This window comes from Bactrocera dorsalis, chromosome 1, assembly GCF_023373825.1.
Source record: "Bactrocera dorsalis isolate Fly_Bdor chromosome 1, ASM2337382v1, whole genome shotgun sequence".
NCBI classification, from domain to species: domain Eukaryota; kingdom Metazoa; phylum Arthropoda; class Insecta; order Diptera; family Tephritidae; genus Bactrocera; species Bactrocera dorsalis.
In genome coordinates this window covers 50,663,770-50,687,054 of record NC_064303.1, presented here as the reverse complement: position 1 = coordinate 50,687,054, position 23,285 = coordinate 50,663,770, and the positions used below count along the sequence as shown (strand labels likewise).

At 36.7% G+C, this 23,285-nt stretch overlaps 1 protein-coding gene and 1 long non-coding RNA gene across 2 annotated transcripts in view; one reads left to right on the top strand and one right to left on the bottom strand.

The window, feature by feature from the left end:
* The window catches only part of LOC115065766 (carcinine transporter), a 1,371,383-nt gene that overhangs the window by 585,329 nt on the left and 762,769 nt on the right, over positions 1 to 23,285 (top strand). The gene's annotated exons all lie outside the window — the stretch shown is intronic.
* The window catches only part of LOC125775761 (uncharacterized), a 258,804-nt gene that overhangs the window by 79,304 nt on the left and 156,215 nt on the right, over positions 1 to 23,285 (bottom strand). The gene's annotated exons all lie outside the window — the stretch shown is intronic.

The window sequence follows — 23,285 nt, the reverse complement described above, 5'->3', positions numbered from 1 at the left end:
ATTCCCCGAGCTAGTGGAGCTCAAGGCATTAAAAACAACTCTAACTTTTGTTGTTTTTTTTGTCAGGCTTTACTACTGCATGATGTGGCAAATAGAATAGGTAATGTTTGCCTATAATGATTTTTTCGCGTGGGCTAACTTCCTCCATGTTATTTAAAGGAGGAATTCTTCTAAGATATCGTCATAATCTTCTTTGAGTTCACCTTTTTGAAGTAGGTATTTTTCGGTACTTAGAAACTGCTGTATTGCAGAGCCGCGACAGTAAACAGAGGTGGTAGTTGTACGACATACCGACCATTATCTGATCTAGTAGTTGTGGCATTGTAAAAGTCTTCACAATACGGATCTTCTGGTGTTGTAATTGAAATGGGGGGAGTTCTTCTAACTAACTAATTTTCTCAATTGTGATTTGAGGTACATGTGTGAGATTTCCTCAACTTGAGTTTTCATTGTTGTGACTGGTTCCGCAACTAGTTCACTTAGGACCCTTCCGAAAGTGGTAATTTGCTTTTGAAATTTTTTCAACACTTTCTAGTATAATTTACGATATAAAATCGCTGCTTAATAGAAGGTCTATTTGAGCGGGGGTGTTGCAGTTGGGATCTGCTAACTGCAGGTGTGTCACCTTTTGCAATGTTTGCTATCTATATGATAGCTTGGAAGCATGTTGGCAAGTTGCGGTAAGACTATGGCTTCTGCTTGAACGCGCCTATCCGCTTGAGGGGAAATTAGGGTAATAGGGCAGATTTTATTTGAGTTTTGTACTACTCATCCGCCCATTCCCGTAATTTCATAATTGGCTTGCTTTGTTGGCAGTTTTAGCCTATTTTTTGCCCTAGACGCTATGAATGATCGTTGTGATCCTTGGTCTATTAGAGCTCTTGGTTTGAACAGTTCTCTGCGATGTTCGATTGAGACAACTACTGTGGGTAGTAGTACTTTTCTATGATTTTCGCTGTGTAGCGTTTGAGTTTTTAATGCCCTTGAACAGTATGGTGTCTCTTGGTAAATTGCGGGATTTTTTGTTTTGGGAGTTGCTGTTGCAACTAAACGCGTGGCTTTTTTGAGAAAGCGCTACTTTGAGCAGTGTTGGGAAAATTATTGAGGTGCAACATAGAATGATGCCTTTTGTGACAATATACGCAATTTTTTAGATTGTGTGAGTGGGACAAGCAGTTTTTGTACAGAGTCTTTTTGATCAGACAAAGCTGTTCCTTTCATTGACATTTAATTTTTTAAACTTCTCGCAAGTTTTTAGTTTATGCCCTCCTGTACGAGTACATAGTTCACATGACGTGTATTTATTTTGTTCAGATGTGAACTATTGTGTTTTGAAAAAACTTCTGTTTAAATGATTGTTGCTTCCGGCTTGGGGTCTATTGAAGCTTCGATTTAGGTCGTGTTGAACGTTTTTAGTTCTGACTATTATTTTGTCTACCCTTTCCGCAATTTCGTATTTGGTGGTTAATAAATCTTTCATCTGCTGCCACGTTGGGCATTTTCTTCTTGATGAGAGCGATTGCTTCCACAAATTTTTCTGATAATGCGGTGCATATGTATGTTTACTAGAATAGGATCCCAATTGTGTGTGGGCATATTTTGTGTCGATAGAACCTTCACTGGTTTCGTTTTGAATTTTAGGCAAGTTCATAAGTATCGTTACTTGCTTGTCGACCAATATTCCCTCATTTTCATATCTTGATCTTAGAGCTTCCCAAGCTAAATTGAAATTATCGTCATGTAGTGCGAACTGCTTGACTACTGAGCCTGCTTGACTTTTAGTTTTGTATCGGAGGTGATAGAATTTTTGCTCTTGTGATAATTGAGGATGGTGAATGTACACGGCTGTAAACATGTCCCGGAAGGACGGCCACTTTTCATGAAATATTTCCGTATCACACGCTGGGACTTTGGGAGGAATACATTAACTTTAAATTAGTAAAATATATATGTACGTAAATGTAGTACCGAAAACTCGGCTGCGATTTAGCATAGCATCCCGGATTTCGGGGTTAAAGTAGGTATGTACGTATAGAGGAGGTCCACCACATCAGGAATATAATATACTAGCTTTTACCTGCGACTTCGACCGCATAATTACCTACCTGCCAACCCCCGATGTTAGACAGTGTGACATCCGCAACATCGTCTGCGTAGGAAGTAGTATAATAATGTAGGAAGCTAAAAATAAGAGGCCTTATTACTGTAGTACATTTTTGTAAACTATGTTCTTTGTTTTTCCCTCTCTGGCCAACACATGGAGATTCTGTGGACTTGAAACAAGTGAGCAAGCCACGTATAATTGTCCGTGGGGAAAACAACTCTTTTCTAAATTAATGCCGGCTACTTTTAATGTTTGCCCCTGAGCTTTATTTATCGTCATGTCGAATGCGATTTTTAGCGGAAACGGTAATCTCTTAAACTGGAATGGCAAATCTGTCGGAATTATGGCTATACGGGGGATTAAAACATTCTCTCCTTTTGCCATTCCAGTCATAATGATTGCTTTTACAATATTGCGACCGAGGTGTGTTACTTGCACATTCTTTCTGCCTGCCGTTCAGCATTTAAGAGACATCGTCTTTGTGAATTTTCGTCAGTCTCTGCCGCAATCAATTGCGCGTGACGTTCGGCATCTAAAACTCGACGTGTCTGAGTCAGTTCCACTGTCTCAGAAGCTCTTTAAGATGCATGGCGTTCAGCATCCAGGGTCTGACGGGCCTGAGTCTCCGTAAACGCCTCAGAGGCCCTTTGAGATGCGTGGCGAAGAGAATCTAACATCTGACGCGTCTGAGTCTGCTCTTCAGATTCTTTGCTTCTAGCAACTTTTGCAGTTCGAGCTCTGCTAGAACTACGACTTAGATTGGATTTACGTTTGCGTGGCATATCGAAAACAATAATTAAAGATTTCTATATATATCGGTAGGGGCTTGATGAATAGATACTTTAAACTCATTTATCTCAAAACTACTACGGCGTGCCGTTGAAGAAAAAAACGATCCATCCGAATCACTTGAAATTTTAATATGGTGTTTATATAATATCAATATTTATCGCGAGGACTACGATCAAATTTTAATTTTAAGAACTTCGATTTTTTTTCGATCTAAAACTGGTCCAAAAATAGCTGTTTTCAGAATCTGAACTTCAAAAGCGCGATATTTTTTAAATTTAATTTTTTGGTTGTAATACCAGCGCTTGCTACACTAGCTATTTGGTTTTTATGTTTCAGATGTTCAGAACAGTCAAAATCAACAACGGCACCGGGAGTAATTTTTTAAGATAGCTTTTTTTGGACGTCATTTTTAATATTGCTAAAATTTCTTTTATTTAAGAAAGAAATATCTTTCTACTTTTCATAACTGTATAAATAAACTGTAAAAATTTTAAATTGATTGGGCGTTCTAGACCACCAGACACCTTAAAATGCATTGCCATGCAAAACAATAGCATTCAACAAACAATAACACAAACATTACTATGGATAAAATGTTTACATATGATAACCCATGGGTTCTTAGAATACAGTTTAGCAACTATTTGTAAATGTACTCATATTAAAACAAACCCAAGGTCACACAACATGTGCACTTGAAAACAATACCATACCATGTAGCATAAACAATATGGTACATACATATGAACATGCACATGAATTGAGAACTAAAAAATGAAAGCGACTGCAAAAATAAAGAATAATACGTATATACGAATAATGATTGGTTAGGAAAATACTTACATCCAACAGCTACCTTAACTACCTAATAATAAAAATGTAACTAAGTAAGTTATGAAAATTACTAAATTTCATCAAAATCCGTTCAGCCGTTTAGACGTGAAAGAGCAAAAGTCCCAACAAAAACGACTAAAAATCACTAACTCAATTTAGTTATCTGCCTACTGCCTACCCCCTAAGAACGATGGCGTGATTATTTATAGCCTATGACCATTTCTAGGTTATCATCTATCACCATACCAAATTTCATCAAAACCCGTTCAGCCGTTTAGGAGTGAAAGAGTAACAGACAGACAGAGTTACTTTCGCATTTATATATATATGGATATATACATATATATAATATACATATTTAATATAATGTATTTAATATAAAATAAATGGCTAGAAACGATTTAGTGAGGTGTTAGTGAATATAAAAGTTGAAAATATAACCACAAAATTCTGTATAAATGGGAAAAACACGCATTTTAAATAGTTGAATTTTTGAACTTTAAATGCATACATACCACGCGTACCCATTTTAACCCCGAAATCCGGAGATGCTATTCTAAAATTTACCCGAAAACTGTTTCAATAAATAAGAGTTTTTATTTTCGAAAAATAACTAAAGAACGCGTTTATAATTTTTTAATTATCGGTTTTGTATTTACTTTCTTTTTCTTGCCGAATTACCCGTATGCCCTTGTATCACCGCGCACTGAAACTATGTGTGTCAATATCCGTTTTACATACATACGTGTGCAAGTTAACGATAGCTGCATAGAAACCTTACCATAACTGTAAACAAAATTGAATATTTACACTCTGCAGTTACACTGCCTCATAAATTAGAAATATAATTAACGTTTTTGATTATTTAAGAATTCGATATGCTTTTTCCGTTCTGTATCCAAAAATCCATATCGCTCGCCCTTATAAGAAGGCATAACAATAACAATCGTAAATAAACCACTTAACATTCTGTTAGAATTTGCTGTCACAGCAAAAATTGTAATTTAACACTTTGTTCTGGATTCAATAAAGCTGATGCTTACACTTCAGCTTTAACTTTAAGTAAATAAAACCAAATTGTATAAATACTAGTATTTTAGAAATAAAGATTTTGATTTGTATTTTGCAATCCACCATAACCACAAGCGTTTTCATTTAATCCGCGCGTTCGCGGATGTAAAACATATATTTTTTTAAAATTTCCTCGTTATGGGAATTAATTGGCGCCCAACGTGGGGCATGAATAAAAAAGTGCCTAGTAAAGTTAAAATTTATAAAAAGTATAAAAAGTTATGGTATTAAAATTTATAAAAAGTATAAAAAATTATGGTATTGAAAATTGTGAAATAAAAAGTATAAAAAGTTGTGGTATTAAAATTTATAAAAAGTTGTGGTATTAGAATTTATAAAAAGTATAAAAAATTGTGGTATTAAAAACTGTGAACTAAAAGGTATGAAAAGTTGCGGTATTAAAAATTGTGAAGAAAAAATTATAAAAAGTCGTCTTATTAAAAATAACTTGCAATGAGTAAAAAAGTGCCATCTAAAATAAGAGAAAAAGTAACAGTGGCCAAAAAAGTAAAAAACTTTCACTAAAAAAAGTAACTGTTTGAGTAAGAACAGACAATGAAATGACAATCGCAGGATAATAAAAACAAGAAATTTTTTAAATAATCTATTAGAAAAATAACAGTGACCAAAAAAGTGTAAGTGAAAAACTTCCACTCAAAAAATAACTGTGTGAATAAAAGTAACGAAGTGACAATCACAGAAAAACAAAAACAAGAAACTCTAAAATTATAAAATTGTTTCAAAAACTAAAGATTTAAAATAATTAATTAAAATAATCAACAAAATACAGAGTGACTTAAAGTGCAGCTAAGCAAGAATGGTAACAACATCAGCGGACGTGTCAACAGTGGTAGCAGCAAGCATAGAGGAAACAGAGGTAATAACAACAGTAACAACAACAGCATCATCAGCGGAAATTTCGAACGAGACAGCGACAGAATATATGTACATATTTGTAAGTTGAAATTAAAATTAAATATAGTTAAAATATTTTTGTATATTAGAAATGGGAAATAGCCCAAGCATTAAATATATAAAACTCTCATACTGCGATTTTTGTAAGGGCGATCACGATATTAAGAAATGTCCTAAACTAAAAAAATAAAGAAATAAAAAACTATAACTAATGGTTTGTACAACCAATAAATTAAATAATTAAAAGCTGCGATTCACCACCCTCGGGGGGACCCTCCAGCTTATAACAATTTAAAATTCTCTGCGATTCACCCCCCAGGGGCCCTCCAGAGAATTATAAAAAATTAATTCAACCAAAATTTTTTTTAATTAAAATGAAATGTCTGACTCGGACGCTCTACCGAGTAATTTGGACTATGACAAAATAGATAAAATAGTTAAAAAGCTTTGCTATTCTAATAAAAAGAACATTTCAAAAAAATATGTACCAAATTTCTTCCACGACGAAGAGAAGAAAGTAAATTGCAACGCAGTGTTTAGTTACATAGGAAAAAATAAAACAGCCACATTAAAGGATTATTATAATAAGGATTCTTTAGAAGCAGAAAGTGTGGCTATGATCCAAGTTTCAAAAAGCTTATACTGATAAATGAATAAAACAATAATTAAAGGCTCGACCGGCCATATAATAAAAGTATATTGAAACCGCGATTCACCACCGCAAGGGGAACCCTCCGGTTTATAACAAAGCTTAATTCTGCGATTTTGAACTCCAGACCCTCCAGAATAAAAAAGCACCTCTTCCTAGAAGGGATAAAATAAAAAATTTTTTAACAAAAAAATTAGACACAATGGCTAACAATGACGCTTTGACCGTAGACTTAATAACTCGCCTTTTTGCTGACACCAATATAGCATTACGTGTAGAAGTAGAGCAATTACGCTCACAAATAACAGTCAATACCACTAGTGCAACTGAAGTTTTAATACAGACGATAGACGACAATATAGCCTGCCAAGAGTCATTAGATGTAAAGGGTGATTTTTTAAGAGCTTGATAACTTTTTTTAAAAAAAAAAAACGCATAAAATTTGCAAAATCTCATCGGTTCTTTATTTGAAACGTTAGATTGGTTCATGACATTTACTTTTTGAAGATAATTTCATTTAAATGTTGACCGCGGCTGCGTCTTAGGTGGTCCATTCGGAAAGTCCAATTTTGGGCAACTTTTTCGAGCATTTCGGCCGGAATAGCCCGAATTTCTTCGGAAATGTTGTCTTCCAAAGCTGGAATAGTTGCTGGCTTATTTCTGTAGACTTTAGACTTGACGTAGCCCCACAAAAAATAGTCTAAAGGCGTTAAATCGCATGATCTTGGTGGCCAACTTACGGGTCCATTTCTTGAGATGAATTGTTGTCCGAAGTTTTCCCTCAAAATGGCCATAGAATCGCGAGCTGTGTGGCATGTAGCGCCATCTTGTTGAAACCACATGTCAACCAAGTTCAGTTCTTCCATTTTTGGCAACAAAAAGTTTGTTAGCATCGAACGATAGCGATCGCCATTCACCGTAACGTTGCGTCCAACAGCATCTTTGAAAAAATACGGTCCAATGATTCCACCAGCGTACAAACCACACCAAACAGTGCATTTTTCGGGATGCATGGGCAGTTCTTGAACGGCTTCTGGTTGCTCTTCACCCCAAATGCGGCAATTTTGCTTATTTACGTAGCCATTCAACCAGAAATGAGCCTCATCGCTGAACAAAACACGCGCGCGAAACACATTTCGAACCGAACACTGATTTTGGTAATAAAATTCAATGATTTGCAAGCGTTGCTCGTTAGTAAGTCTCTTCATGATGAAATGTCAAAGCATACTGAGCATCTTTCTCTTTGACACCATGTCTGAAATCCCACGTGATCTGTCAAATACTAATGCATGAAAATCCTAACCTCAAAAAAATCACCCGTTAGTTAAATCCGTACCTGAATTTACTAGTAGGATCAATTCATATGTTAGTTGGAGAGAGGCAGCGCTTAACGCTATGAGCCTATACGTGAGGGACAGTAGAAAATACTTTGCCGCACTCACAATACTCTGAAATAAAATAACGCATGACGCAAATGATGCATTAACAAATCACGGAACAGTACAAAATTTCGATGCAATTCTATCTCGTCTAGACTTTGCATATGCGGACAAATGTCCAATACACATAATTGAACAAGAATTAAGCATCTTAAGGCAAGGTGCAATGTCGGTTGTAGAATACTACAATCTCGTCAACAAAAATTTGACGCTATTAATCAACAAAACAATTATGACGCACGGAAACAACGCAGATCTGACAAAAGAATTAAACTAAGAGAACAGGGAACAAGCCTTAAGAATCTTTATAACAGGACTAAATATCCCATTACGAGACATAATATTCTCTCTATGCCCACAAGATCTACCTGACGCTTTAGCAAAAGCTCAGGAACTCGAATCGAATAATCAAAGATCCCGATTTGCTCAAAACTTTACGTATGACAGAAACAGAATGAAGCCAACATACACAAACAATAACCTAAGATTTCCTCAAAGGAACAACCCTCCCAATAATAATACACATTATAATTTTCCGAAACCAACTCCAATGGATATAGATTCATCTGTATCCAGACTTTATAATAGAGATTTTAATATGAGGGGACAACAAAGCACTAACAATTTTTATCAACAACAAAGAAATAGCAATAATATTCAAAATTTACAACCTATGCAAATGAATCCAAACTTTCAGGCCAATAGGGGGCAAAATCAGGAAGCCCATGGGGTAACACGGCATAGAGAAAGCAATAATAGCTTTCGCCCGCAAGAAAAGAGTCAGTAATCTGAACGAGAGCCATTTTTTAGGCGAAGAGGGGACGAACTCCCCTATCTCAAATTACACGATTCAAAATTAAATAAAAATGTAAAAGCTCTAATTGATACGGGAGCAACCTCATGCTACATTAAGCCTGGGGTTTAAAATAATAAAAATGAATTAGCCATTTATAAGCGCATAAAAACCATGAATGGCATAATCCATCCATAATAAAATTTTACCACTTGATTACCCTATTTGGGGTCGAAGAAATCTTCTATGAAATAGAAGGATTAGAATCGGATCTCCTTTTAGGATACAATTTCCTTAAAAATATTGAGGCACTCATCGATGTGTCCAATGGGAAAATTAATTATAGGGTAAAAAATAACTCGAAAAATGAAAAAAGAAGCATGAATATTTATTTTGAAAACAAAATTGTGGAACAGGCAAGTTCTACACCGCCAGCCGAAGATTTTACCGGCAATATTATATTAAAAAAAATTTATTTTGGGACAAAAAGGTCCTAAAACGCCAGCTGAAGATTTATACCAGCAAAATGAAAAAAATAATCATTAAAAAACATTGTGGAACGAAAAAGTTCTACAAAGCCAGCCGACGATAATAACGGCAAATTATATAAAGAAAATATTGTGGAAAGAAAAAGTTCTACAACGCCAGCCGATGAATTTGCCTGCAACATGAACGATAACTATTTGATACTGTGTGAAAGAGGCTCAGAAATTAATAACGATAATGATTATTATTCGGAAAAGAATTCTGAAAAGTTAAATATTGAAAATCAGGGTGAAAGATTAATTCAACTTAAAACAATAATAAAAGAAAAAATTGCTCAAATGCATTCAAATATCAATACAAGCTTTCCCTTCATGACAAATGTAAAAGCGGAAATAAGAATGAAAAATGAGGATCCGATATGGAGCAGACAATATCCATATCCCTTATCTGTAAACTCGTTTTTTAATGAAGAAATAAATAAAATGATTAACGATAATATAATAAGACCTAGTAAAAGTCCATATAACTCACCAATTTGGGTGGTACCAGAAAAGGGTACAAATGAAAATGTAACACCAAAACTTAGAATGGTAATTGGCTACAAAAAAATAAATGAGCATACAATTTCTGATCGTTATCCGATTCCGGATACAAACGTAATACTGTTTAATCTAGGCAAAGCAAAATATTTTTCATCAAATTTTAATGACAGAAAATGATATTGAGAAAACAGCTTTTTCCGTTAATAATGGGAAATATGAATTTTTAAGGATGCCTTTTGGGTTAAAAAATGCCCCTAGAATTTTTCAGAGAGCAATGGATGGTAAATTGCGAGAACATATAGAAAAATCTGTCACGTTTATATGGATGACATAATTATTTTTTCGAAAAACGTAACTCAACACTTAAAAGATTTAGAAACAATTACAAAAATATTAAAAAATGCTAGAATGAAAATTTCATTAGAAAAATCAAAATTTTTGGCGGAAGAAATAGAGTTTTTGGGATATATAGTAGCTCAAAATGTCATCAAAAGAGACCCAAATAAAATAAAATTAATCTTAAACTATCCAATACCAAAAAGTTTGCGAGCATTAAGAGGATTCTTGGGACTTGCAGGATATTATCGTAAGTTCGTTAAAGACTATGCTTCGATAGCCAAAACTTTGACAAAATACCTATCAGGAGATAACGGTAGGATTTCTAAAAATAAATCAAAAAAATTTGAAATAACTCTAGATGAAGAAGGAATAAATGCATTTAATAAATTAAAAAAACAATTAGCTTCAGAAATGGAATTGATACAGCCTGACTACTAAAAAACATTTGTATTAACTACCGATGCATCTAACGTTGCAATGGGTGCGGTACTATCACAAGGGGGTAAACCAATTACCTTCATTTCAAAAACTCTTAATAAAACAGAAAGAAATTATGCAGCTAATGAAAAACAGCTTTATGCCATTGTTTGGGCATTAAAAAATCTACGAAATTACCTCTATGGTGTAACCAATTTGGAAATACACACTGATCACCAACCATTAACATTTGCTTTATCACCCCGCAATCCTAATCCAAAAATGAAAAGATGGCACGCAATAATAAAAAATTTGTATATCAACCCGGTAAATCCAATATTGTAGCTGACGTATTGTCGCGTCTTCAATTATATAACATTTCCGATGATTCCCAGAGTCAGGAATCTCAACATTCAGCACAGAGTAATGAAAGCGTTCAAATACAAGAAACACAAAAACCCATAAATCAATTTAAACAACAAATAATATTGTGTAAGAACAGATTTACTGTTCATGAGTTAATTGAAACCTTTGGAAATAAAAGGCATTTAATAGAATTTGATACAGTAGAAAATTTAGTAACAATTTTGAAAGAATATATTCAGCCAAAGCTAGTGACGGGGATTCACTGCACCGTTGAAGATTTGCATGAAGTCCAAGAAACTCTCAAACAAACTTCTCAGAACAAATTTGTATTTACAAAACTTTTTCCAATGGATATTATTAATAGAGAAGATCAGTCCGGATTAATCGAACAAACCCATAATAGAGCTCATCGAAGCTATAATGAAAATATCAAACAAATTGAAAAAATTATATTACTGGCCAGAAATGAGGAAAAGAATGAAAGAATTCGTTCGAAATTGTATGATATGCAATAAAAATAAATATGATCGTCATCCCAAGAAAATACAAATAGGCAAAGCCCCAATTCCAGAAAAAGAAGGGGAACAACTTCATTTAGACATTTTCTACGCACAAAAACTCAAATTTATCACATGTATAGATGCTTATTCAAAATCAAATTAGTACTAAAACACATAGAAGATAAATCAAATATTGAAGAAAAAGTTTTAGATCTGCTTCAAAGCTTCACAGATGTAAAACAAATTACTTTAGACAACGAACCAAGTCTTACAACAGCAACATTTAAATCCCTAATGCAAAGGTTAAATATTGAAATTTATTTTTGTGATCCACGTCACAGCATAACTAATGGACAAGTTGAAAGAGTCCATTCAACAATAATTGAAATAGCCAGATGTATAAAAGAAGAATACAATATTGTCAGTAATTTAGAAACAATACTTAGAGCAGCACAAAAATACAATTCAACAATACATTCAGTAACAAATTTTAAACCCAATGAAGTACTTTATAATAAAATAAACCATGAAAATTTGCCAACAACTTTAAAGCAAGCACAGGAGAAAATGCTAACGATTCATAATAAACCTAGGCCAGATAAGCAATATCATCCCGGCCAAATCATTTACGAGAAAATAATAGGAGAGAGAAATATATTAGAACCAAGATATAAAAAACAGCAAGTTAAGGAAAATTTAGAGAATAAAACAATAATTAATAATAGAAATAGAATTATTCATTGGGATAATATAAAATCATAATTTTATAGGTTTCCAATATGATTATTTTAATATTGACTACATTAATCAGCTCAGCAGCCGCTGATGTTATAGACTATACTCGACAAGACTACGTACTTATCGAAAACGGAGATGTTTCCATTTTTAAAGAATACTGGGACCTATCCCACATTACTAATTTATCTTATTTTGAAAATATAATAGCAGACGAAAATAGAAATTTTTACAGTATTAACGAACAAAATCACGATAGCTTAGGAATTATTACACAGGAAACAGAATCAGAAACTTTGATCATTAAAACTTTATTGGAACAATTAAAACAAACCCATTTTAGGCAAAAAAGGGGTATAATTGAATTAGGAACACTTTGGAAATGGATAGCTGGTACACCAGATCATGACGACATTGTAAAAATTAATGACAAATTGGACGAACTAGTAAGCAATTTACAACAAATTCAGAAATTTTTAAAATAATAACAGAATTAACTGAAACAATAAATAATATTAAAGGCGATACCATAAACAGGAAAATAAAAATAAAACGAAATCAATATATTATACATGAACTGCAAAATTTAATAAATACAATAACTTTTGGTAAAATTGGAATTTTAAATCCAACAATTTTACATTATGATGAATTGAAAAATATAACATATTACCAACACGGTATTATGACTATAACAGATTTAATGGACATTTCTAAATTTAAAATAGCCCAAAAAGGAAACATAATTATAATTTATATTAAATATCCTAAAATAGAACTAACATGTGAGCACTACGATGAAAGAGCCATAGCTCAATTAGATGGTAAGCTTATTATTAACCAGAACATAATATACTGTAATAATAAATTTTTTAATATTCAGAATTGTAAAACAGAAATTTCAAAAACCTATTGTAAACTAAATAAGAAAAGCACATGTTTGTCAGAAATTTTAAATAAAAAACAAGGAAAATGTAATAAATTAAAAGAATAAAGAATGTAATAAATTAAAGAACTTACAATTTGAAGAAATTAATCAGGAGCGATATTAGTTTCAGGAAAAAATATTGTAGACAATGAAACATTAAGTGGAACATATTTAATAACATTTGAAAATTATACTGTAATAAATAATCAATCTTATGAAAATATTGAAGTAAAAATTTGGAATTATTTTAAAAACAATCACATTAATAATTTTTAAATATTAGAATATTTTGAAACAACCAATAAACTGTTAAAATTAGATAATATAAATATGTTAGCAGAACGGAACAAGAACATAACAGTTCATTCATATTTTTGGTATATAATTTTAATCTTGGGAATAATTTTCATATCTTACTTAATATTAAAATTAAAAAAATCTCACGCAATTCCCAAACCAATCGAAAATGGGCAATTTCAAGAAGCCTCTTATAATGCTCTTTTAGATCAAATATATAAATTAACATAAAATAATAGTGAATCGGGGACGATTCATTTTAGGAAGGGGGAGTTAACGATAGCCTCCGCATAGAAACCTTACCATAACTGTAAACAATATTGAATCTTTACACTCTGCAATTACTCTGGAGGATGGAGTCATTTGTAGAAGTTCACGCAAGTGAGGAAAGTTCTCTGATCGCCATTCACTTGGGAGTGGCCAGAAACGATTCTTTTACATATGACTCAAGCAGCTCACGACTTCCGCTCTTTGACCAACTATCCTCTGGGTAGCCTAAGAACATCCGCTTGAAGGCGAGCTAAAGTGAGAAGGCGAAACATCCCCCTACATAGGGTTGTGCACTGGGTTTGGGACCCGCCACGTAAAAAAACAAACCCAATGAAAAGGAAAAAACAGCCTCGGATGAGAGACCCCCCTTTTGATGACGACCATGGCAAACGAAATAAGGACTACGAATTGAGGGCATGCACCTGGAATGTCCGGTCCCTTAATTGGGAAGGTGCCGCTGCCCAGCTGGTTGATGTCCTCGTGAAAATAAAGGCTGACATCACCGCCGCCCAAGAAATGCGATGGACGGAACAAGGACAGAGACAAGTAGGTCCTTGTGACATTTACTACAGTGGCCATATAAAGGAGCGCAAGTTTGGTGTGGGATTCGTGGTGGGAGAGAGACTTTGTCGCCGAGTACTATCATTCACTGCGGTGAATGAACGTCTAGCCACAATCCGCATCAAAGCGAGGTTCTTCAACATATCGTTGATTTGCACCCACGCCCCGACGGAAGAGAAGGACGATGTGACCAAAGATGCCTTTTATGAGTGCTTGGAGCGCACTTATGAGAGATGACCCCGGCACGGTGTCAAAATCGTGCTTGGCGACTTTAAGGCCAGGGTGGGCAAAGAAGGTATCTTTAGCACTACGGTCGGTAAATTCAGCCTCCACGACGAAACATCCCCAAATGGGTCGAGGCTGATCGACTTCGCCGGGGCCCGAAATATGGTTATCTGTAGTACTAGATTCCAGCATAAGAAGATACATCAAGCTACCTGGCTGTCTCCGGATGAAAAACCACCAACCAGATCGATCATGTTGTGATAGACGGAAGACACGTCTCCAGTGTTTTAGATGCGCGTGCGCTCCGAGGTCCTAAAATCGACTCGGACCACTATCTTGTTGCAGCTAAGATTTGCACCCGCCTGTGTGCATCAAAAAACGCACGCCAACAAACACAAAGAAGGTTCGACGTCGAGAAGCTGCAATCACAACAGACAGCCGAACGATTCTCTACTCGGCTTGCACACCTGCTCTCTGAGAGCACTCGTCAACAACTCGGTATAAGGGAACTGTGGGACGGCATCTGTAACCGAAACCATTGTTTTTCGGAAAGTGCAAAAGAACAGCTGGTACGACGAGGAGTGCCGTGTCGCAGCGGAGAGAAAACAGGCTGCCTACCTCGCAACGTTACGATCGTCCACAACAATAGATACCGAGAGTTGAAGAGGGAAGCGAGACGCATCTGCAGACAGAAGAAGAAAGAGGCCGAAATGCGTGAGTACGAACAGCTTGATAAGCTGGCCGACAGGGGTTATGGTCGAAAATTCTACGAAAAAATGCGGCGGCTTACAGAAGGTTTCAAGACCGGAGCATACTCTTGTAGGTCCATTGCCCGACCATGAAGAATTTCGAATAGCAATTACCTGCCTGAAGAACAACAAAGCGGCAGGAGCCGATGGATTGCCGGCCGAGCTATTCAAACACGGCGGCGAAGAACTAATATGGAGCATGCATCAGCTTCTTTGTAAAATATGGTCGGACGAAAGCATGCCCAACGACTGGAAATTAAGTGTGCTATGCCCAGTCCATAAAAAAGGAGGCCCCACAATCTGCGTCAACTACCGTGGGATTAGCCTCCTCAACATCGCATATAAGGTTCTATCGAGCGTATTGTGTGAAAGATTAAAGCCCACCGTAAACGAACTGATTGGACCTTATCAGTGTGGCTTTAGACCTGGAAAATCAACAGTCGACCAGATATTCACCATGCGCCAAATCTTGGAAAAGACGTGTGAAAGGAGAATCGACACACACCACCTATTCGTCGATTTCAAAGCTGCTTTCGACAGCACGAAAAGGAGCTGCCTTTATGCCGCGATGTCTGAATTTGGTATCCCCGCAAAATTAATACGGCTGTGTAAACTGACGTTGAGCAACACGAAAAGCTCCGTCAGGATCGGGAAGGACCTCTCCGAGCCGTTCGATACCAAACGAGGTTTCAGACAAGGCGACTCCCTATCGTGCGACTTTTTCAATCTGCTTCTGGAGAAAATAGTTCGAGCTGCAGAACTTAATCGAGCAGGTACCATCTTTTATAAGAGTGTACAGCTGCTGGCGTATGCCGATGATATTGATATCATCGGCCTCAACACCGGCGCCGTTAGTTCTGCTTTCTCCAGACTGAACAAGGAAGCAACGCAAATGGGTCTGGCAGTGAACGAGGGCAAGACGAAATATCTCCTGTCATCAAACAAACAGTCATCGCACTCGCGTCTTGGCCCCCACGTCACTGTTGACAGTCATAACTTTGAAGTTGTAGATAATTTCGTCTATCTTGGAACCAGCGTAAACACCACCAACAATGTCAGCCTAGAAAATCAACGCAGGATAACTCTTGCCAACAGGTGTTTCTTAGGACTAAGTAGGCAATTGAGAAGTAAAGTTCGCTCTCAAGGAACAAAAACCAAACTCTATAAGTCACTCATAATTCCCGTCTTGTTATATGGTGCAGAGTGTTTGACGATGACAACAACTGATGAGTCGACGTTGCGAGTTTTCGAGAGAAAGGTTTTGCGAAAGATTTATGGTCCTTTGCGCGTTGATCACGGCGAATATCTCATTCGATGGAACCAAGAGATGAATGAGATATACGACGACATCGACATAGTTCTGCAAATTAAAAAACAGCGGGTACGCTGGCTAGGTCATGTTGTCCAAATGGACGAAAACACTCCAGCTTTGAAAGTATTCGACGCAGTACCCGCGGGGAAGCAGAGGGAGAGGAAGACCTCCACTCTGTTGGAAGGGGAGAAGGACCTGGTTTCGCTTGGAATATCCAATTGACGCCAGTTTGCGAAATAAGAAACGACTGGTGAGCTGTTGTTAACTCGGCTATAATCACATAAGCGGTGGCCAGGCCAGTAAAGAAGAAGGAGAATCACAAGTGACGAGTCATGCAACTTTGAGTATGATTCCGATACAACACAAGCAGCTTGAGACTACAGAAGGGATTCAAGCAGCATGCATCTCGGCTCTCAAGGCTATTCCGGAGAATGCCTTCAATGGCGCCTATTTTGAAAGTTTTTAAAGAATTGTAACGATTGGTTCAATAAATTCGACTCAGTCCTATTTCTTTCCGGATACACTTTGTTTATGTTGCTTGGCAAAACGGCAAGAACGAGGTTGCAGAGGATCTGAAATGTACAATTAAGAGCTCATACTTAGAGAGCCTTTCTTAAATACCGAGGGAGCGCAAAATGGTCTCATGGTAAGGAAAATACTCAGCCTTCACTCCGTTGGATGATCCTGTAGCCAAAATCAGTATAAGAGCAAAATTTTCTAACATAACACTCATTTGCGCCTAACATGTATATTTCCTCGTTGCAATACTATAGAAATCTTAGATTATGTGCTGCTGGATTTTTTAATATTTCTGCGTTAACCGAGTTTACGCCTAGATCACGCTTTATTGCAGCACAAATACAATACCAAGGCGCTAAGACAATTTGTTTTAGTACTTTGTTTTGAAATTGTTGAACAACTTTCTTATTGCTTGCGTTAGTACATCCCCAGTAACTTATTTTTGATGATTTTTTACAATTTAACCAATTAATATTTTTGAGTCGCATGGGTAGCTCTTTCCGCTTGTTTTATACATGAACTTTTCATCGTAGCTTAAGGTCAAGTGTTATTCCCCAGTATTAAAGTACGGCATTCGTGCACCGTCCATGAAAATTGGTATATTCTGTTTTGTGTTGTATGTGAAAACAATAGCTTTATTCATTTTTATCTTCCATTTCTTTCGCCATTGTAGGACTTCATTTACAGCTTTTTGGAGACTTTCTTGTGTAACTCTTGCTATTATTTTCCTAAGAATAGAATACTTGTTTTCTTGATTAACGCGGAATTAGCGACCTGATAATGATGCTCCCTCGGTAAAATCAGTTTCAATTTCGAAAGTAGTTTTTTGTGACAAACTTTATCGAGTGCCTTTGTAGCATCCATAAACACGGTAAAGAGATTTTTTTCCTCAAAGGCGTTTTCAATAATGTGTGTAGTTCTATGGATTTGATCAATCTGATGCGCTGGAATTATAATTTTTGTTCCATGATTTTATTGAGACATTTTATGAGAATTTTTTCTAACAGTTTCGACGTTATCGGTAGAAGCGATATGTGTCTGTAGAAGATACATCATATCCTGGTTTTCCTGGCCTTTGAATCATGATTTTTTCCAAATTTCCATTAAGTTCGCAACTATTTAAGGTGAAAAGCCGCGTTAATAACGTTGGTAATTTTACTATATTTATTGGAGAAAGCTGGTTCAGAACCTAAGCAGAAATCAGGTGGTAACTGGGGAGTTTTTGCTTTTAAAATTGTGTGCTCACTGCTTGTGCAACTTGAGATTTCTTCGCTTTCTTGGCTGAAAACAGTAGGATAATCTACGTGTGTTTTGTATGAAGAGAATATTTGGCTAACTAATCCCAAAATACTTTTGTTTTTTTTTTTCGAATTGTCTCTAGCCCAACTATCAGCAACTATTTTAATGGGTCATACTTGAATTTTTGGTGTTTGAAATCTTTTGCAGCTTTTCCACAGAAGGTAATCGGAATTTCTTCCGTTGGTTGGGAACCGATATAATTTTGCGAAACTTTCATTATTTTACCTCTTAATTTTCCGATTAAGAACTTTATTTAAATTAAATTTATCAGTTGGGCAACGAGTTTGGTGCCACTTACATCGTTGCATTCGCTTTAATTTAACTATTTCTCTTATATCATTATGATATTGAGATTTTTCAGCAGTTTTCCTTACTTGTTTTATTTACTTTCATGACATTCCATTATATTTCTAAAACATTCCCAATCTGTATGTTTATTGCATAAGAACACTTTTTTGTCTTTAAAGATAACGGTTTTAATATAGGATAAATAGTTCGGAGAATGGAAAATTATCAGTTGCAATTTTATCTATCTTAAAGATCCATAATTTTCGATTTTTTTGATATTTCAGCAATAATTTTAGGAAATTTATTGTGGCTTACTTCCTCCTCGAGGTGGTGGCTTAATAATTAATTTCCAAAAATTGCTTAAAATTATGTAGACAATTGCATATAAACAGTAAAAAAATACAAAATACAAAATTACTTAGCAACCCTACAACTAAGTTGCCTTGTGAATAATTATTGATATCAGTTGTTAGTATACTTTTAGGCAAATGTACCATAATCAATCTGCAAAGAGAATGCGCACTTTGAATTCTTAAATTAATTAACAATTCTTAAATGAATTAACAAAACTATTTAATTCTTCAAACCATCAAAGCTAATACGTCTATTGATTTGACTTTATCAGTGCGGCTTTATACCTGGAAAATCAACAACGGACCAGATATTCACCATGCATCAAATCTTGGAAAAGACCCGTGAAAGGAGAATCGACACACACTACCTCTTCGTCGACTTCAAAGCTGCTTTCGACAGCACGAAAAGGAGCTGCCTTTACGCCGCGATGTCTGAATTTAATATCCCCTCAAAATTAAAACGGCTGTGCAAACTGACGTTGAGCAACACCAAAAGCTCTAGCAGGATCGGGAATGACCTCCCGAGCAGTTCGATACTAAACGATGTTTCAGGAAAGGCGACTCCCTATCGTTTGACTTCTTCAATCTGCTGCTGGAGAAAATAATTCGAGCTGCAGAACTCAACAGAGAAGGTACCATCTTCTATAAGAGTGTACAACTGCTGGCCTATGCCGATGATATTGATATCATCGGCCTCAACACCGGCGCCGTTAGTCCTGCTTTCTCCAGACTGGACAAGGAAGCAAAAGAAATGGGTCTGGCAGTGAACGAGGGCAAGACGAAATATCTCCTGTCATCAAACAAACAGTCGTCGCACCCGCGACTTGGCACTCACGGCACTGTTGACAGTCATAAATTTGAAGTTGCAGATAATTTCGTCTATCTTGGAACCAGCGTAAACACCACCAACAATGTCAGCCTAGAAATCCAACGCAGAATAACTCTTGCCAACAGGTGCTACTTCGGACTAAGAAGCAAAGTCCTCTCTCGACAGACAAAAACCAAACTCTACAAGTCACTCATAATTCCCGTCCTGCTATATGGTGCAGAGGCCTGGACGATGTCAACTACAGATGAGTCGACGTTGCGACTTTTCGAGAGAAAGGTTTTGCGAAAGATTTATGGTCCTTTGTGCGTTGGCCACGGCGAATTTCGCATTCGATGGAACGATGAGCTGTACGAGATATACGACGACATTGATATAGTTCAGCGAATTAAAAGACAGCGGCTACGCTGGCTAGGTCATGTTTTCCGGATAGACGAAAACACTCCAGCTCTGAAAGTATTCGACGCAGTACCCGCCACGGGAAGCAGAGGAAGAGGAAGACCTCCACTCCGTTGGAAGGACCAAGTGGAGAAGGACCTGGCTTCGCTTGGAATATCCAATTGGCGCCACGTAGCGAAAAGAAGAAACGACTGGCGCGCTGTTTTTAACTCGGCTATAATCGCGTAAGCGGTGTCTACGCCAATTAAGAAAGAAGAAGAAGATATATTTTTAAGCTCTTGCAACATGCTGCTCCACATCGCAAAACTTTTGTTGATGTAACGATTTTATGTATCACTCAAATCTATCTGTGATAGATATAGAGATTGTATGTATATATAAATGATCAGGGTGACAGGACGAGTTGAAATGCGGGAGGCTCTCTGTCCGTCCGTCCATCCGTTCGTCTGTGCAAGGTGTAATCGGACCATAATTACGATCTTAAAACGCTATTAACCGAAAACTTGTAGTACCATAAATTAAGCACTTAATGGCTTAGAGCCATTAATATTAACTCTTATTTGACACATAATATCGCAGTGGCAGAAAGATCCGCGAGAAAAAAATAAAAAAAGGGGGCATGACCCCGCCCTATAGCAGGATTAATGTGCATAATTCCTAAGCTACTAAAATTGCAATCGGATGATAGCCCCGCTCACTCTCACTGCTGCTAAAATCTACTAAAAAATACAATAAATCACTCAACAAATACGCCAAAAACATTAAATTTTACCACTGAGATTGTATAAGATTTCAATTAAATTCGGTACATAACATTCAGCGAAAGTTGGCTTAAACCGAATTCCATTTGATTATTTTACTTTCCAGTATACAAACCAAGAATCAATAAATATACCAAAGTAAAACTTTGCACGAATAGTTTTTTGAGTTGTGCCATTTTATGTCTAAAAATTGCCTAAATCCAACCAAACGATATACTCGTATAATTGAAATTTGTAGGGAATACTTTACTGATTGTAGTATGTCTGTTTGTTAAAAATGGTTTTAATTCCCTTAGCCTCCATATACCTAATATAAAGTTTTTCGACATTACGGGTGACTCATAATTACATTGGTTTTATTTAAAAAATTTTAATATTAATATAAAATTATGTATAGTTTTTTTCAGTGCTTTATTATTGAAATTGACTTTTGCTCTTCTGAAGTTCGATTTCGATTGGGCTGCATTTTCACAGCCTCGAATTTATATGAAAAGGCTAAATTGAAAATCAATGAAATTATTTATTAAATAAACATATGTATAAAAGCAATAGAGTAAATGATAAAGGAGTTCATATATTTTAGTACCACATCTTCTTCTTTATTGGCCTAGATACCGCTTATGCGATTATAGCCAAGTTAACAACAGAGCGCCCGTCGTTTCTTCTTTCCGCTATGTGGCGCTAATTGGAGATTCCAAGCGAAGCCAGGTCCTTCTGCAACTGGTCCTTCTAACGGAGTGTAGGAATAAACATATAAAGCATTAGAGTAAATGATAAAGGAGTTCATATAATTCTTCTTTACTGGCATAGACACCGCTTATGCGATTATAGCGGACTTAACAACAGATTGCCCGTCGTTTCTTCTTTTCGCTACGTGGCGCTAATTGGAGATTCCAAGCCAAGCGAAGTCCTTCTCCAACTGGTCCTTCTAACAGAGTGGAGGTCTTCCTCTACCTCTGCTTGCCCTGTCAGGTACAGCGTTGAATACTTTCAGGGCTGGAGTGTTTTCGTCCATTCGGACAACATGATCTAGTTCAGCTTTCGGAGAACCTTTCTCTCGAAAACTAGCAAAGTCGAGTCATCAGTTGTCATCGTCCAAGCCTCTGCACCAAATAGCAGAAAGAGTGACTTATAGAGTTTGGTTTTTGTTCGTCGAGAACAAAATTTCTCAATTGCCTACTCAGGCCGAAGTAGCACCCGTTGGCAAGAGTTATTCTGCGCTGTATTTCCGCGCTGACATTGCTTGTGGTGTTTGTACTAGTTCCAAGATAGAAGAAATTATCTACGACTTCAAAGTTATGACTGTCAATAGTGTCGTGAGAGCCAAGTCGCGAGTGCAACGACTGTTTGTTTGATGACAGGAAATATTTCGTCTTGCCCTCATTTATTGCCATACCCATTTGCTTTGCTTCCTTGTCCAGTGTGGAGAAAGAAGAACTAACGGCGCGGTTGTGGAGGCCAATGATATCAATATCATCAGATCGATTAAATTGTGCAGCTCGAATTATTTTCTCCAGCAGCAGATTGAAGAAGTCAAACGATAGGGAGTCGCCTTTCCTGAAACATCGTTTAGTATCGAACTGCTCGGGAGGTCATTCCCGATCCTGCTAGAGCTTTTGGTGTTGCTCAACGTCAGTTTGCACAGCCGTTTTAATTTTGAGGGGATATTAAATTCAGACATCGCGGCGTAAAGGCAGCTCCTTTTCGTGCTGTCGAAAGCAGCTTTGAAGTCGACGAAGAGGTAGTGTGTGTCGATTCTCCTTTCACCGGTCTTTTCCAAGATTTGATGCATGGTGAATATCTGGTCGGTTGTTGATTTTCCAGTGGTCTTTAATCTTTCACACAATACGCTCGATAAAACCTTATACGCGATGTTGAGGGGGCTTATCGCACGGTAGTTGGCTCGAGCATTGGAACGTCTTCTCCATCGCCATAGTTTGGGGAATCGGGTTCGCATTTACCTGGCGTTATACTTTTACTACCATTCAGTAGGCTGGAGAAGTGTTCCCTCCATAAGTTTAGTATGCTCTGGGCATCGGTAACGAGATAACCTTTGGGGGTCCTACAAGAATATGCTCTGGTATTAAAACCTTTTGTTAACTGCCCTATTTTTTCGTAGAATTTTAAAGCATTACTTCTGTCGGCCAGCTTGTCAAGCTCTTCATACTAGCGCATTTCGGCCTCTTTCCTTTTCTGTCTGCAAATGCGTCTAGCTTCCCTCTTAAACTCTCCGTATCTATCCCATCCTGCACGTGTTGTGGCAGTCTGTGGTTTCGGTTACAGCTGTACGTATGGAGCTTGAAATGCCGTCGCACATACCGAGTTGTTGACAAGTGCTCTCAGAGAACAGGAGTGCAAATCAAGTAGAAAATCGTTCGGCTGTCTGCTGTTATTGCAGCTTCTCGACGTCGAACCTTCCTTGTGTTTATTGACGTAGGTTTTTTGCTGCACAGAGGCGGTTGCCAATCTTGGCTGCAACAAGATAGTCGTCCGAGTCGATATTAGGACCTTGGAGC